At 44.2% G+C, this 16369-nt stretch overlaps 1 protein-coding gene and 1 pseudogene across 11 annotated transcripts in view; both read right to left on the bottom strand.

Moving 5' to 3' along the window:
* Positions 1-5261, bottom strand: part of MIOS (meiosis regulator for oocyte development) — a 37241-nt gene extending 31980 nt beyond the window's left edge. For 2 of the 11 annotated variants that reach the window (XM_038556903.1, XM_038556905.1), the window contains exons 1-2: positions 4270-4751; positions 3963-4107 (exon numbers count right to left, since the gene is read on the bottom strand). The gene's annotated coding sequence lies outside the window, so the exon portion shown is untranslated. Of the gene's footprint in view, positions 1-3962; positions 4108-4269; positions 4753-5121 lie in introns of those variants that run through there. The other 9 variants (XR_005369440.1, XR_005369441.1, XM_038556898.1 and 6 more) reach the window with 8 other exon arrangements.
* A 4485-nt stretch (positions 5262-9746) lies between these two features.
* LOC608813 lies at positions 9747-12015 on the bottom strand (annotated as a pseudogene).
* Positions 12016-16369: the final 4354 nt, after the last annotated feature.

Genomic DNA, 16369 nt, shown 5'->3' with positions numbered 1-16369 from the left:
AGTAGCATGTATTGAGCCAAGTTAACTTCTATCCCTAGCTCTGACATATATTAGCTATATACCACAGAAAGGCCTTTGTCATTAGGAGTCCTTTTATTTTCTCATCTACATAACAAGAGTTGGTTTAGATTAGTGTTTCCTAAACTTCATCATGTACCACCTATTTTTATTTAATCTTTTTATTTAAAGTGACTATTTTTAAAATCATAAAATTGATATTAACCTCATTATGAAGTCCATGAATCACAGTATGGTATGTTAAAAATATTTTTTCTAACACACATTAAATTAAATGTGTAACTATTAAAATACTTGATATGCTAACTATATTGGAATTTTTAAAAAATGCTTGTTTTACCTAAAATCATTCTGTTTATGATCAGTGGACATACTGCATTTGGGAAACTGAAGTAAGTGATCATTAAAGGCTCTAAAGTTTTTGACTCTATAAACTTTAATATTGACATATGATTTTGAAAAGATAATAGCCACTGAAGCACAAACTAAATACAGCTATGTTAAAGATGGTATTTTAGAGGAGCCGAGTGGTTCAGTGAGTTAAAGTGACCGTCTCAGTTTCGGCTCAGGGCATGATTTCGTGGGTCTTGAGACTGAGCTCCACTTTGGGGCTCCACGTTCAGTAGGGGGAGTCTGCTTGAAGATTCCTTCCCTCTGCCCCTCAACATACTCACACATGCAGGCACACACACACACTCTCTCTAATACATACGCCTTAAAAAAAAGAGAAAAGAAAAAATGGTATTTTAAAAACAAAAGCTACTTAACAAACACTTAAATATCTGTTTCTAACCAGTTCTGGCTAGAGGTTATAGTCTGGATTAAAAAAGGACAAAGACCTTTAGTATCTTCATGGCAACTGGAATCTATCTGTACAGCCATGGGTTTTTTTGTTTTAATTTTATTTATTTGAGAGAGAAAGAGAATGGGGAGAGGAAAGGCAGAGGGAGAAGTAGACTCCCAGCTGAGGAGGGAACCCGATGTGGGACTCCATCCCAGGACCCAGGATTATGACCCAAGCTGAAGGCAGACACTTAACAGACTGAGCCACCGAGGTGCCCCTCTGTACAACAATGCTTCAGTTCTAAAAAGGTGAAGTTATGGTCCATTCATCCCCTGATCCCCGGTATCAGATGTAGAGCCAGGCACAGCCTCCTAATATAGATACACTAAATAAACTCAGCTCAAACATACTTGCTTTATCTTCTAATCTTGTGAAACTTTCAGTCAAGAATTATCAATCTAGAATTCAATACACTCATACAATTTAGATGACTGGGAAAAACCTCTAAGAATTTTTATACTGGTTTATTTCCTTCCTTGAGAGTTCTGAAGCTCAAGATCAGTCATCTCAAGTATATTTTTTTTTACTAGATCCTCAATTTCTTCATTACTTTGCCACTTTAGGTATGCCTTCCCCAAGCCTACACCAACCCAATTATTTACTCTTTATTCCTCCACAAAGGCTGCAAAGTCTCACATCTCTGATGACTGATTCCACAAGAAATTAAGGTATACAACACGTTTGACTTATGGTGTTAATTTAGCAATTCTTTTACTCATGTGTATACTTAGGCCTTTATGAAATTCATCTTTATGTAGTATCACAGGGACCTTTCTAAAATGCAAGCTTAGTTTATACAATCCCTACTTAAAATCCTCTAATGCTTTCCAAATGCTCTTTGGAATAGAATTCCAAATCTTCAATATAACCTATAAAATCCTAAATGCTTTGGTCTCTACTTACTGCTTTGGCATCAAGTCACACATTTTCCTACTTGCTGTGTTTTAGCCACACACTCCTTCTTTTCAGTTCCTCGAATGTAATCCACCCCCCTTTGCCTCCCATCACTACTACTTTGCAAATGCTGTTCTCTCTGGTTGGAGCATTCTTCCCTCCCTTCTTGGCCAAGTTAACACATGCCAAACATCCTCCATCCCCTCCCTGGTCAGGTTACTTAACTAGTACTCTCGGCGAAAAGTTTTCCTTCCCTTTAAATCATCCTGTCTCTCTTACTAAATTATAAGTGCCACAAGAGCAAGAAAAGTACCTTTTGCTCTCTGTTTATACCTCTGATACCCACCCCAGGGCTAGGCCCTTAGTAGATATTTAAGAATTATTTGTTAAATGCTCCAGCTGACATTTCTCACACTGCTATATCCAACTTTTACCAATCTCCTCATGCTTCCACCCATCATCCTTTCAACTAAAGACTGGCTCCAGTCAAGAGCAAAGTGTCCACTGTCATAACTGGTTCCAATGATGGGTAAGAGCCCACAGTGAGCTACTCTAAGAGAGGATCACTCTAATACCTGTCTTTCATTTATTCTGTCAATATTTATTGGGCATAGTATATGTGCTAGAAACTGTTCTAAATTTTCAGAACATGGTAATGAACAGAAACATAAGTTCCCTGGTTCCTATGGACTAAATTGTGTCCTTCCAAAATTGTTCACTCCCAATCCCCAGTGTGACAGTATTAGAGAAAGACCCTTTAAGGAGGTAATTAGAATTAAATGAGGTCGTAAGGGTAGAGTGCTAAACTGATAGAACTGGTGCCCTTAGAAGAGGAAGAGACAACTGAGCTCCCTCCCCACCATGTGAGGACAGTGAGAAGGCAGCCTTCTATAAGCCAAGGCAAGAACTCTCACCACCACCAGACCACATTGGCACGCTGATTTTGGACTTCCAACCTGTGAGAACTGTGAAAAAAATAAATTTCTGTTGTTTAAGCCACCTACTCTACGGTCTTTTATTATGGCAGCCCAAGAAGAGTAATAAACTGGTCTAATAAAGCCTGCATTCCAATGCTGAAGTTATGTCCAATCTTAAAAAGAATTTAAAAATTTAGGAATAAGAAGGAAGAGGCACTTCATGCAATAGTAGCTAAAACAACAAAAAGAAGGAACAGATACTGACAAGTAAGGGTTCACACACGTCTTCACAGACAACAGAGGAAACCTCTTAAATGGAAGTATCTAGAGATCTGGCCTATCTTATCAAAAGATAAATGCTGAAATAATCACACTTTCAATAGAAGCCTCCCTCTCATAATTTATATTCTTTACATGGATAATCTATAAGAAAACTTGGTGGCACATGTAAAAATCCACTTTAAAAAAATAAAGTGTTATTATAGTTTAAAAAGTCTTTGATTTGCATGACTCTCAATGGAGGACTATAAGCATTTCTTCTGATGTAATTATGCATGTACAATGTCTATATTACCAGCCACAAAATCTGATTATAGTAATTCATACAGAATCACAAAACTGGAGGGAGATTGGTAAAACCTCTCAATTCACATAGGAGTACAGTGAAGACCAGATGTCTTAGTTCTTCTTGTCCAATATCTCCCAACTCCCATCCTAAATTACAGCAAAAGAAAAAACCAACTACATCACTTGCAAGATGCACTGCAAAATGAAAATACAGAGCCCCCTTATTAAAAAATTATTAAGAATTTCAAAGTGGTGACGACACAGCAATAAACTGTGCCAAGCCCTTTTAAATGATGGGCCTTATGTGACTGCATGGGCTGTACAACCCAAAGCTGGCCCTGAATAGAGAAGTATGTCCCTAAACGCCCTTTTAAGAAATGTGTTTCTTTACAATCCAACACACAGTATAGATGGATCTTGGCTCCTGAACACAGATGAATATGGAATATGGTGAAGAGCAAAGAAAACTGAACCTGGGGAGGGAAGACTTCCAACCACTCACCGGCTAGACTCTAACAAGTCCGTGGATACACCAAGACTATGAAGACATAGAACCCACCCTATTGCCATCTCACAAAGTCGTGACAAACTGAGCTCTTCCCATCACACAGCTGTATCACTAGCAGCCCTGGAAGTTAATGTTTTCAAATGGTGGAAATGTTGAACCGTGGAAGGCGAGGGGGTGAAATCTGCAATAATTACAGCATAATTTACATCCTCACCTTCGAGTTTAACAAGTGTTCACTTCCCATCAATGGTTTCTGAGCAAAGGAAAGCCGTGCTGACTCTGTATTCTTCACCAGAATATAACAGCACTGTCTGACAGAAATACAGTGTTAGCCATGATTTAAGTTTCTAGCAGCCACACTGAAAAAGAGATGAAAATTAAACAATATATTTCATTCAACTCAACATATAAAAAAAAAAAAATACCCCTTTTCCACATATAGCCAATATAAAAAAAGTCATTGAGAATTTTTTTTCCTTTGGTGCCAAGTCTGGTAGGTTCAATGTGCATTTTGCACTTACAGTAGGGCTCAACCCCGCGTCTCTACTGGGCAGCGAAGATCCAGAATACTAAGTGTGCAAGGTGTCCGACTACCCCTTCACATCCTTCTGTCGTTGTCTTCTACCTTTCTTACCATGACACTAACGAAAGTTAGCAAGCAGCTCAAAGACATTTTCAGCCTCTCGATCTTAGGGCGATGCACTGCATAAATTTCCCTTCGGAATTTGTTGAAATTTGTAAAAACTTCAAAATCTGTAAAACGCAGTCATTTGCTAAGCAACTTAGCAATGCTCACGGCACTCACTCGTCAAAGACTTTATTCATTCTCTCATGGAATTTTCCTTTACCCGTACAGGCAGAAAAGACAGCGAGTTAACCGCGTGACAGGCCCTTTAGGAAGGATCCGACCGAGCGCGGGGAGAGCACGGCTCCCTGCTACCCCCGCCGCCTCAGGACCTGAGGCCCCGCCCGCGCTCCACACACCCGGCCGAGCTCCCGTCCCACGCCTGACGCGGCTCCGCACCAACTCGCCGCCCGAGCGGCTGCGCCGCGCACCCCGCGCCCCCGCCGAGGTCCGCCCGCAGCTCCGCGGCTCCCTACTAGGCCCAGCCCGCCGCCCGCCGCCCGCCGCCCGCCGCCCGCCGCCCGCCGCCCGCCGCCCGCCGCCCGCCGCCCGCCGCCGTCAGCCCTCAGCGCGGAACGCGACGCCCCGCGCCCCGGCTTCCAGGAGGCCCTCGGGGGCCGTCCCCGCCCGGGCCTTCCGACTGGGCTTGCCCGGGCCCCTCGCGGCGGCCGCAGCGCTCGCCGACCCACGCCCGGGGCCTCCGCCTCAGGAGCGCCGAGACGCCACCCGAGAGCCGCAACGCACAGACCTGAGGAGGCAGCGCGGCCGCCGCACGGCCACTTCCGGCCTGGTCGCCGCCCCTCCCGCCGTGGGAGTCCGCACGCGGGCAAGATGGCGGCCGCGGCGGCGCGACCGGCGACCCGGGCGACCTGGGCGACCTGGGCGACCTGGGCCCCCCGGCCGGGACCCGCGACCCCACCGCGGCGCGCCTCGGCCTTGGAAGGGGAGTCCCCCCGCTCGTGAGCCCCGCCCCTCGGCCGCCCGGGAGTAGCCACGCCCCGGGGGCGGGGCCACTGCTCAGGAGGCCCCGCCCTCCGCCCCAGCGCCCGCGCCCCTGCAGCCTGCGGGACGGTCCCCAGGGCACGGCCTCTCGGAGACGCGTTATCTCAAGTCCTCCAGACACTTCAGCTCGTTTGATCACTTCCAATTTCCGTTGACAATTTATTGCAGGCCGTCGACGGAGAAAGAAAATCCAGGGAATGTGTGGTTCGCCATTTATTCTTGCATTTACTCATTCTACAAACACGTCTTGAGTACCCAGCACATTGCTGGAGTGTTGGGGACGCTAGATTGAACTAAAAATGACTGCGGTCCCGGCAGAAAACAGTGATGCCGTATTAGGGGCTGACACGGTGCTCCGTGGGAGGGGCCGCCCCCCTAGTGTCGGGGTGTCAGGAACGCTACCTTGTGGACCCCTAGGCCACCCAGGAAGGATGAATGTGGGATTCACTGGGAAAGGGAACCGTGGAGGAGGCTGGAAGAGAAGAGCCTTCTAGAGCAGAGGAAGAGCAAGTGCAGGCTGAGAAGGGACGGCATCTCAATGGGGAAAACAGTGAAGTATGGGTGGATGAGCAGAGGAAGAGGGAGGAGATCAAGAAGCTGTACCAGAAAGGCATTTGGAAACGAAGTTAGTACGTTTGGGTGGACTTTTTCCTAAAGGCCATGGTGCAGTCATTGAAGGTTTTAAACTAGGCAAGTGGTGTGATCAGTTTTTCAGGGAGAAAAGGGAAGGACGGGGTCTGTATCCCAGTGAGAGATAATGGTAATCCAAACTACCTGTGGGATGGAGAGTAGGGATGGAGAGAAGTGTGTAGGGAATATTTAGAAGATGGAATGAACAGAGCTTAATGATTGGCTTAAGACAGTGAAGGAGAAAAAGGATTCTAGGGTTTTGGTTCCCATTCCTGCCTTTGGAGAAGTGGAGGCTGAAGAAAGGGCTGTACAGCTGCAGGGAGATACCATAGGATGCATCACTTCAAGCACTCTCTTGCCCATCTTCTCAATGGTTCAGGCCCTGGTCCCAAATTTCCAGATCAATAAAAGTCTCTTCCTTATCCGCTCCTACCACAGACCTAGTCTACCCTCAGGAGATGACATTGCTTCCTACTTCAAAAAAAATTAAAGCTATTAGGTAGGAATTCATTCCCCACAGCCTCCTATTACTTCTCTTTCCCGTCCCCAACATCATCATTCACTCCCATTCTTACCTTCTTCTACTTGACACAAAGTAAGAGGAGAGACTGCATAGGTTTCTCCTCTTCCGGGACCTTGCACCATCAGTTTTCTCCTTTTCTATGTGTCTTAAGCCTCTCCATTTCTACTGCTTCTTTGCCTTCAGCATATGTTCAAATCAGACTCATTTTTGTCCTCACAGGAGAAGGCCATATTGGCTCTCTCCAATCCTACATCCTTGTGTTTTCCCTTGAATTTATTCTTCTTGGGCCTTCATGCCACCCCCAAAACTGCCCTTTACTTGCCTATAGTTGTCTTCCCCTGCTAGAATACATGCTCCACACCCCAGGATTCATTCCATTGCACCTCCACCCCCAGATGTCAGCAAGGCGCTTGGTGAGCCAATTAGAGAGGACAGTTCCTTGAAAGGCCTCCGTTTCAGCTAGGAGTGACTAACTTCTCATCTTAAAAGAGAAGCTGCTTGATGTCTACTTCCTCTTTCCCCTTCCAGCTGTCTGGGATATGGCAAAAAGAAACATGGTATAGAAATGGAGACCATGTATTATGGGAAACAAAACTGCCCCACTAGTCTAAATCCCAGTCTAATTCAGAAAGCTGAGCTACCTCCTCCCTTGGATCAACCATAGACTTCTGCACCATTACACAAGAGAAAACAAACTGTGTTCTTTTAAAAATTACTGTTTGTTTGGACTTGTTAGGGCACTTTGGCCTATTCTATAATACACAGGAACTCTGCCTTTTTATTCTCTGCTTAATCTCCAGAACCTAAAAAGTACATAGAACAGGTATGTACTCAATAAAAATTTGTTGGATAAATCCTGAAACAATATCTTGCTCTATGCTCTCCTCCAGCTGATATATTTTTCTTTCCTTCCTTTCCCATATAAGCTTTGGTGAAAGTGTATTCTTCTCATGCTGCTACCAATACCTTGCACTCTAGAATCCCTAGAAAGGTAAGTGACACTTCTCCCATTCTACTTGGAAATCCATTCCCCTTCTCTACTAAATGGTGTTCCTTGTTAGTAAACCTGGATTCCTTAGGAGAGAAGCTCCTTGCCATCCATTTCCTTGTGAGTAGTGAACTTGTAGTATAGAACTTTGGATTTCCTGTAGCTCCTGCTGCATGGTATGTATTCAAAAATAGCTACTTAGTGGGAAAGTGCATTGTACTTTGTAGAAGATTAAACTGTGTCAGAGAATTTGGCAGGCTGCCCTGAGGATACACTAGTTGTCTTTATCAAATAGGGATTTTGTGATGGATGCCAGAGTTGCTATAGTTTGGTCTTATGGGTTTTTTGTTTTGTTTTCTTTTTTTAATTTAAACTTTTGTGTCCTTAACAAGATATTGTTCTTTCTAAGCTTCACTTGTATTGTGGCAATCCAGGATAAAATTTGTGTTGTGTGTGTGTGTGTGTGTGTATGTGTGTGTGTGGTTTTTAAACCAATAAAGGACAACAGTGGAAAAACTGCTCATTTCCTTATTTACTGCTGCTCTTTAGCAGCAGCAGTTCAGTTACTATTGGGATATTCTGTGGAGTCTGTGACTGGCTAATTTGAACTCCTTTTATTTCTACATGCACAAAATAAGTCTGTACCAGAGAGCAAGTTTTGTTTTTAGGCATCAAAGGGAAAATAGGGCCCTGGAAATATGTGACATGGCTTAGGTAATCTTTTTACAAAAGTTGTGGATGGGAAAATCTGAGATATCTTAAAATAGTGGTCTTCAAAAAGTATTCAAGCATACTCCCAAATCAGTTTGGTCAATCAATATTCTTATTCATATATTTTGGAGGAGTACATCTAACATTGTCATAATAAATTTACATAGTTCCAAGGATATGATTTTGAATACTTTTAAAATACTTAAATGGTAAATAAAACTGTTGCATCACACTTTAAATGTAGTTCATGAAATTTAAATACTTTAGTGAGAGTTTCTTACAATCATTCATTTAAAATTTTTATGACCAAGCTATTCTTTTAATTGTAGGAAATTTTATATTATTCTATTTTTCTTCTTGATCTTGTATTTCCATTTTACTTTCTACCAGAATTACTTATTTGTTTGATAATCAACAATTATATAGCCTTTACTACGTGACAGATGCTTTATGACATAAGCTCACTTAACACTGTCTCGCTCAGGTTGGGTGTCCTGGAGACATATTTTAAGATGGAGATTAGGACATAGATATTTATAAAGGAGTGTTGGGATCAAGACCTGTGGAAGGAAGGAGGAAGGTGCAGGACTAGGCAGAGGGAGAAGCAGAGCTGTGTAATTCAGTACCAACAAAGACCTCAGCCAATCCATGAGAAACTCTGAAACTGGATTGGCTGTCCAGAGTTATCCTGAGTTGGGACAAGGACCCAGGACTTTATACTACCCCACGGAAGTAGACATGTTTTTGATACGACCTGTCCCTCAAAGGACAAGTGGCTGTGAGTGAGGCAGTTTCCTCTATCAAGGCAATCTCCCAAGATGTCTGACAGCTGAAGACCATCTGCTGACAACTTTCCCAGCAGCTGAAAGACTAAGTTATTCATTACTGAAAGGAGACATCCAGGAGGTGCACCATGGACTTCACCACATCCTCACAATTTTATGAGGATGATACTGTTATTTTCCCCTTTTACAAATGAGAGAACTGAGGCACAGAAATGTTAAATAAATTGCCCAAGATCTCTCCCTCCCCCCCCCCCTTTTTTTTAAGCAAGGGAATGAGGGGAGAGGGGGGAAGCAAAAGGGAGAATCTTCAGCAGGCTCCACTTCGGAGCCTGATCCAACTCAATATCCCAAACCTAGATCATGACCTAAGCCAAAATGGAGTCAGATACTTAACTGCTTAACTGACTGAGCTACCCAGTCCCCCCCGCACCCCCCAGGATATCTCTTAAGTGGTGGAGTGAGGTTAGGGACCTAGACAATATGGCCCCAGCATTGTGCTTCTAACCATCAAATGGAATAGCCACTTGATGCAGTTCTAAGTGTTATTAAAATAATTTTTTTTAATAAACATTTGGAATTTTATTTAAAAAAAAATCACAACCATGAACATTGTTACAGTTAGAGGCCCTCTTAGTTCTCCACAATGATACTGAGCATGCTCACAAGGGTTCTCATCGTTTAGTCTTTAAACAACCATCTTTAAAAGAAGTTTTAAAAAAAAAAACTCGGCACACTACCATTTAACTTGTTTTAATGTTTCTTCACAAATGGTGAAAAATACTAAAGTACAGACAAGGAATAATCATAATGTTGTGGCCAACATTATAAATATGGAATTATAAATTTAAAACATTTTCTGGTTTAAAAAATAAATCTGGTAGTCAAGACAGCTCTGTGGGGTCTCTGCGTCTAGTAGGGCCGGTCTCTGCGCTCCTGATGGTGCTCGCCTTTATCCATTTTTCTAGGTCCTCCACGCCCGCCTCTTCTTCCTCCCACCTGTTCCATCAAAGGTCCAGGGGGCCCACCAGGACCGCCTCGTCTTCCTCCGCCAAAGCCACCTGGGGCCATGCCCCGGCCACCACGGAAGCCCCCTCTGTCTCCACCGCGGCCACCTCTGAACATCCCACCGGGACCACCGCGGTCCATGAGGCCACCTCTTCCTCCCCACAGGCCACCAGGGCCGCCTCTGCCACGGTCACCGCCCGGGGGCGGGAAGGGAGGTGGAAGGAAGCCTTTAGGCTTCGGGGCCTTACACTGGTTGCATTCTGTTCTCTAGGAGAAGTTCTGGTTTCCACACCCTGGATTGGAGCAATGCCAGTCCCCAGCTCGGTGCTGGACGTTTCCTCCTCTGGATGGGTTCCCTCGGGAACCCCGGAGTCCTCTTGGGGGAAAGCCACCTCTGTCTCCTCCACGGCCTCCCATGCGACCCATGGGGCCCCCAGGACCTCCTGGGCCCCCTGGACCTCCACGGAGTGGCGGTGGCATCCCTCTGCCCTCATGGGGAGACATACCACCCCGCATGCTGTTCATCGGAGGTTTCTTCCGAGCAAGAGAAACCTTAAGTTTGCTTCCTTGAAAATCTTTCCCATCAAACCACTCCACATCAGCCTTGGCAGTTGGTGGGTCTTCATAGGATACTGTAGCATCACCTTTGGGCTTTCCTGTTTCCTTGTCCAAGTAGGTATGGATCATGGGTTGTCCGGTTCTCTTGTTCATTTTAACAATTCCACACTGCTTAAAGAAGTCTGCCAGATCATCTGGAGTCACATTGTCATTTAAGCCTTGCACATAAATTGCACTGTTGTCAGTCTTCATCTGGATCTACAGGTGGGCCTAGATCAAGATCTGGTCCTTCATCCATGGGTCCACCAGGCTTATTGAAGCTACCTCGCTCTCCAGCGCTGCCCATTCCACCCCGTCTTCCTCCCTGCCCATCTCTGCTCATTCCTCCACGATCTAATCCCCCTCTTCCCCTGCCCCAGTTATCAGGGCCACTCATGCTCTGGTTCTCTCCTGGTCTGGAAAAATCCTCCAGACTCCTGCCCATAAACACCCATGCTACTGGGGTGGTCCTGTAGGAATGAACTCTGCTGCCTGTAGCTGCTGCTCTGTTGGCTATATTGACTTGGAGCCTAGCTGTAGGATCCAGTTTGGGGGGGATAACTAGTGGGTGGCTGCTGCCCATAGCTGCTTTGTTGACCATAGCTACTCTGCTGTCCATAGCTGCTCGGCTGCCCATAGGTGTTCCGCTGAGAGTAACTGCTCTGATCATAACTAGTTGGCTGTGTAGAGAAGCAGCTGGTAGAAGGATAAGATGGTGGTGCTGTGACTGGCTGCATGGGGCAGCTCCCAGGTACCTGGGGATAACTGTAGTTACTCTGTCCATATCCTAGGCTGGGCTGGTTGTAACCCCCTGTGCTAGATTGAGGTTGACTAGTCTCAGCGGGTTTGTTACCATCCTGTGGTCTTGCAGGTGCAGTGGCTGCTGGCTTCTTCCCATAGGCTGGGTAAGCAGGCTGAGTGCCATTATGCAGACTGAGCTGCATAGGAGGCCTGGGTGGTAGTGACCATAGCAGTGGTGGTATCATAAGCACCAGTGCCGTACCCCTGGACAGGCTGACTCTATGCCTTGGGGGCAGTTGGAGTAGTATAACCAGTGGAAGGCTGTCCATAAGAGGTTGCATAGGCGGCCTGCCCATAGGTCGCAGTGGTCTGAGCCTGGGTATAGCTGACATCAGTGGGCTGTCCATAGGTTCCATAACTCTGCTGCCCATATGCCTGGGTGTTCTGTGCATATCCTTGAGTTGGTTGGGCGGTGTATGCACTGTAGCCCTGCTGGGCTGCAGCTTGGCTGTAGGTACTGTAATCCATAGACACCATTTTCTTTCCTTCCCTCTCGTTCTCTCAACGTCGGTCTCCTAAAATAATCTTTTAAAATAGGGCAGCCCGGGTGGCTCAGCGGTTTAGCACCGCCTTCAGCCCAGGGCATGATCCTGGAGACTAGGGATCAAGTCCCACATCAGGCTCCCTGCATGGAGCCTGCTTCTCCCTCTGCCTGTGTCTCTGCCTCTCTCTGTGTCTCTCATGAATAAATAAATAAAATATTTAAAAAATAATAATAATCTTTTAAAACAGAAGTGGGCAAACTTTTTTGTAAAAGGTCAGATAGTAAATATTTTCAGCCTTTTAAGTTACACTGGCTCCATCACAACTACACCATTTTGCCATCACAGTGCAAAAGCAGCCGTAGATAGAACATAAACAAATGGATGTGGCTATGTTACAGGAAACTTTATTTATAGAAACAGGTGGCAGGTTGGATTAGTTTGCTAAACTCTGTTTTAGAAAAACATTTAAAGATGCCAGAAACACTCATGGTTTATTGTTATAGGAAGAAAATAGTACCAAATAGAATACACATAATTCTAACCTTATTTTTTAAAGGCTGGAAGGAATAATGGCAACATTTTGTTAGTAGATTCTCTGTGTGGTAGGTTTAAAAGTGGTCATTATTATCTTCATTATACTTTTCTACGTTTTCTAAAATAAAAATGTAAATTTTTTAATGAGAAAAAAAACAATGAATATCATTTTAAAGAGCGTAGTGGAGGAATCAGGATGCTAAATTCCATAGTGATAGATACCTCATAATCCTGTACCTATGGAGTTAGGGCAGAAATAATAAGGTTTAAGCAGCATACTAAATGTTTCAGTAACTGGAGCCATTCTAGGATGTTAACTGCAACACGAGTGATGCTAACATTTCCTGCTTTGCTCATTGCTTCTTCACAGGCTTTCTGTTTCATTTGTGGGTAACTTCATGTTATGGAATTAATGTGTGTGTCCCCCCAAAATCGATATGTCAAAATCCTAATACCCTATGTCATGATATTAGGAGATGGGGCCTTCATGAGATAGGGCTCTGCCCTCATGAATAGGAATAATGCCCTTATAAAAGGGACCCCAGAGAACTCTTGCAACCCTTTCCTGGCATATGTGGACATAATGAAGTCACCACTCTGAAATCCAGAAGAGAGTCCTCATCAGAACCTGGTATCCTGGGATCCCTGGGTGGCGCAGCGGTTTGGCGCCTGCCTTTGGCCCAGGGCGCGATCCTGGAGACCCGGGATCGAATCCCACGTCGGGCTCTCGGTGCATGGAGCCTACTTCTCCCTCTGCCTGTGTCTCCGCCTCTCTCTCTCTCTCTCTGTGACTATCATAGATAAATAAAAATTAAAAAAAAAAAAAAAAAAAGAACCTGGTATCCTGATCTCAGACTTTCAGCCTCCAGAACTATGAGGAATAAATGTCTGTTGTTTACAAGCCATGCAATCTATGGTAATTTGTTATAGCAGCCCAAACTGACAGAGAAACTAGGTTCATCCCTTCTGATGAGCACTGAAGCACTAAAGCAGCAGCCATCAAAATACTATCAGATCAGCACTGTTAATCCTAGTGAAATGCAGGCTATCTTGCTGCCTGGTCTCTTTGTCTCCTTGGATGGGATTTGAGTAAATCACGTTTGAGCTTTTGAAACAGATGATGTGGCTAAATTCTGCTAATCTTTCTGCTCCCATAGCCATTGCCCTAGTTTTGGTCTTAATTACTGCTCACCCAGACAGTAGTCTCCCTACTGGCCTCTGATTCCCCTGTTCCTACCTTTTCATCTCCCCCATGTAGCTAGATTGATCTTCATGAGCACATCTCAAGTGACTCTCTTAGGTAGACCTCTTCATTGGTTCATGTTCCCTACAGACCAGCATCCAAATTCCTTAGTCTGCAGTTAAGATGTCAATTCTTTAAGTCTTAACAGTCAATGAGAAAGAAAATTTGTATTTTCAATGGATCAAAATAATTTTAGAATCACCTAAGCCAGACAAAGCCCAAAGCAATTGGAAAGGCAGACTTCTCTTGGTAGTAAGATGAGGAAAAGATTCCCAGAACTGTCACTGAAAGTTAGACAAATATCTAACTATGAAGGTGATGCATTCAGAATCAGGATTATTTTGAGCAAAAGATCAGGTCACAGAAAAACCAAAGCATATCTTATTGGACTGATCAATAATTTGGAATGTTTCTGAAGTAATGTATAATGTGTGACTATAAAACCCTCAAACGGGGATGCCTGGGTGGCTCAGCGGTTGCAAGTCTGCCTTTAGCACAGGGCATGATCCTGGGGTCCAGGATTGAGTCCTGCATCAGGCTCCTTGCGGGGAGCCTGCTTCTCTCTCTGCCTGTATCTCTGCCTCTCTCTCTGCCTGTACCTCTGTTTCTGTCTCTGTCTCTCTCTCTCTCTCATGAATAAATAGATAAAATCTTTTTTAAAAATAAAATAAATAAAACCTTCAAATGGATAATGGATTTGAATCTCATGTTCTAAATCATGGACCATCAGCAGCTTATTTGAGAAGCTAACCCTGATTTTCTTAGTAAGTATAATTGCAACCCCAGGAAGAAACTCAAGAGGTAAGAAATCAGAAGTATAAAGAGAATCAGAATTAGAATCAGGATAGAAATGATGAGGAAACAAATTTACTTCCTAAGGTCTAACCCTTTTGAAACTTCTATATCAATCAATTTTAGAATTGCACAGTGGAGTGTATTTTGTCTTCTTCTGAAAAACATTTAAAAGAATCTGATACTCTAAACTAGGAAAAAAGTATTTAGTTTGCAACAATGTTTATGAGTTTGAGGAAATCTAGCTTATTGAATTAATATATTTTTAATGTATTGTATAAATGAGGTAAAGTGGCTATTAATGATTTAAAGATTAGTAAGTTACATAATAGTGAATATTCCTCTTCATATAACATGCATAAAAGCTTTTAGGATATTAAAAAAAGTTATCAACGTGACGTTGTCCCCCTTCTGGCCCAATATATTTTTCCCACTTGTTCCCTTTACCCATACTAGCTCTAGCTCTACTGAATTGTTCCTAATTACTTTTACATAGCACTTTTCTTCTATCATGCCTGGTAGAGTAGGCAGTTAGATGTACATAAGCAGGAGGAGAGAATGGAGGATAACAGATGGACAATTGCTAGGGACCATTCAGTCTCCATCCAAGAAACTATCCCATCTCCCTTAGGTCAATCTCTTTTGCTTTTTAGCACAGACTGATAAGCAGAAGATAGTGGCTACAGGGACTTCCCCAACTTTGAAGCATGTGCTCTTTTTTTTTTATTTTTTAAAAATTTTTATTTATTTATGATAGTCACACACACACACACACACAGAGAGAGGCAGAGACACAGGCAGAGGGAGAGGCAGGCTCCATGCACCGGGAGCCCAATGCAGGATTCAATCCTGCGTCTCCAGGATCGCGCCCTGGGCCAAAGGCAGGCGCCAAACCGCTGCGCCACCCAGGGATCCCTGAAGCATGTGCTCTTAAAAAAGATCTTGTCTGTCCACTACTAACCCTGAGGCTATTATAACATCATTATAATGCCACTTGCACTGAGGTTTGGCCCCCCAACCCATGAGTTGTACTTAGTCACTCATGGGAAGAGGACTAACACAAACTTGCCCAAAAGTTTGGAGGGGAGGAAACCAAGACAGATCCAAGGATGGAGTGATAATAACAAGATGGATGGGGGAGAGGGAGGAGACCAAATAAAACCCCATAAAAGAATACAGTGAGAGGGATCCCTGGGTGGCGCAGCGGTTTGGCGCCTGCCTTTGGCCCAGGGCGCGATCCTGGAGACCTGGGATCGAATCCCATATCAGGCTCCCGGTGCATGGAGCCTGCTTCTCCCTCTGCCTGTGTCTCTGCCTCTCTCTCTCTCTGTGACTATCATAAGTAAATAAATAAAAATTAAAAAAAAAAAAAAAAAAGAATACAGTGAGAAACTCAGCACACTGCTACCCATCCTTGGGTCAGCCTGCTTCTCTGACTCTGAAGTGTACTTTCACTTTGCTAAATGAAAAACTTTTGCTACTTTACCATTCTTCTGGGTCTCTTGACTGAATTCTTTCCTTTGAGAAGACAAAACTGAGGAATTCTACAACAACCTCCCAGTAACATGACTTGTTCCAATTTTTTCCTGGAATGCCTTTCTCTAAGAATTAGAAAAATTAAATTCTTTTAAATATTTTTTAAGATTTTATTTATTTATGAGAGACAGAGAGAGAGAGGCAGAGACACAGGCAGAGGGAGAAGCAGGCTCCATGCAGGGACCCCACCATGGGATTCGATCCCAGGCCTCCAGTATCAGGCCCTGGGCTGAAGGTGGTGTTAAACCGCTGAGCCACCCGGGCTGCCCAAGAAAAATTAAATTCTATTCATCCCTCAGGACGTATTATTCAGTTCCTCTTTAATACCGCCCATAGCTGGAAGTAATGCCTGCCTTTCTAAGCT

The sequence above is a fragment of the Canis lupus genome, chromosome 14 (genome assembly GCF_011100685.1).
Source record: "Canis lupus familiaris isolate Mischka breed German Shepherd chromosome 14, alternate assembly UU_Cfam_GSD_1.0, whole genome shotgun sequence".
Classification (NCBI taxonomy): domain Eukaryota; kingdom Metazoa; phylum Chordata; class Mammalia; order Carnivora; family Canidae; genus Canis; species Canis lupus.
This window is presented reverse-complemented; position numbering and strand designations above follow the sequence as displayed.